Source organism: Belonocnema kinseyi, chromosome 6 (genome assembly GCF_010883055.1).
Source record: "Belonocnema kinseyi isolate 2016_QV_RU_SX_M_011 chromosome 6, B_treatae_v1, whole genome shotgun sequence".
In the NCBI taxonomy this organism is placed as follows: Eukaryota; Metazoa; Arthropoda; class Insecta; order Hymenoptera; family Cynipidae; genus Belonocnema; species Belonocnema kinseyi.
The window spans coordinates 8,730,512-8,731,599 of NC_046662.1; the positions used below are offsets into that span (position 1 = coordinate 8,730,512).

General features: G+C 20.0%; 2 protein-coding genes across 3 annotated transcripts in view; one reads left to right on the top strand and one right to left on the bottom strand.

Moving 5' to 3' along the window:
* LOC117174469 (alpha-ketoglutarate-dependent dioxygenase alkB homolog 7, mitochondrial) overlaps positions 1-1,088 on the bottom strand; it is a 34,231-nt gene that overhangs the window by 16,222 nt on the left and 16,921 nt on the right. The gene's annotated exons all lie outside the window — the stretch shown is intronic.
* Positions 1-1,088, top strand: part of LOC117174468 (probable tRNA (guanine(26)-N(2))-dimethyltransferase) — a 20,487-nt gene that overhangs the window by 2,031 nt on the left and 17,368 nt on the right. The gene's annotated exons all lie outside the window — the stretch shown is intronic.

A 1,088-nucleotide genomic window follows, 5' to 3' on the forward strand; every position in this document is an offset into this window, starting at 1 on the left:
ATTTTGAATTGAAAACTTGACTTTTGATATTCGAAAATACTCAAATTTATTAATTTTTATTTATAAATCTTTAAAATTGAACAATTTACCATTGTTACTGTTTAAAATTCTAGAACTTTGAATGGTAAATCTTTGAAATTGAATAGACTTTAATATTGATAATTAAAAATGAATATTTAATTAAGTTTTAAATTTTGCAATTAAAAATTCTGTAATTTTGATGATTTTGATGATTTAAATTCGAAATTTTTTCAATTTTGAAGATTTAGAATTGAAAATTTGACTTTCGGTAATCGAAAATACTCAAATTTAAGAATTTTTAATTGTAAATCTTTAAAATTAAAAATTAGCAATTGTTACTCTTTAAAATTCTAGAACTTTAAATTTTAAATCTTCAAAATTGGACAATTTACAATTATTAATGAAGCATTTTTTAAGTTTCTCAAATAAAAAATCTGTAATTTTGACGCTTTACATTCGAAATTTCTGCAATTTCTAAGATTTAGAATGAGAAACTTTACTTTTGATCTTCAAATACGCCAAAAATCTAAGAAAATTTTGATTCAGAGTTTTAGATCTTTAAGTTCTAAAACATTAAAATTGAATAGCTTTAATTTTGGTCAATTTACAATTAATAATTAAGCAAGTTTTTAGTTTAGCAATTAAAAATTCTGTAATTTTGATGATTTACATTCGAAATATCTTTAATTTGGAAGATTTAGGTTTGAAAACTTGACTTTTGATTTTCAAAAACACTCTAATTTAAAAAAATTTTGATTTATGCACCTTTAAAATTGCACAACTCTTATTTGTAACTCTTAAAAATTATAGAACTTTGATAAATCTTTCAAATTAAACAGTTTAGAATTGTTACTCTTCGAAATTGTAGAACTTTAAATTGTAAATCTTTAAAATTGAATAGCTTTTAAATTGGGCAATTTAAAATTAATAATCAAGCAAGTATTAAGTTTTGTAATTAAAAATTTTGTAATTTTGATGATTTACATTCGAAATGTCTTTAATTTGGAGGATTTAGAATCGAAACTTAACTTTTAATCTTTAAAAAGACTAAAATTTAAGAATCTGAT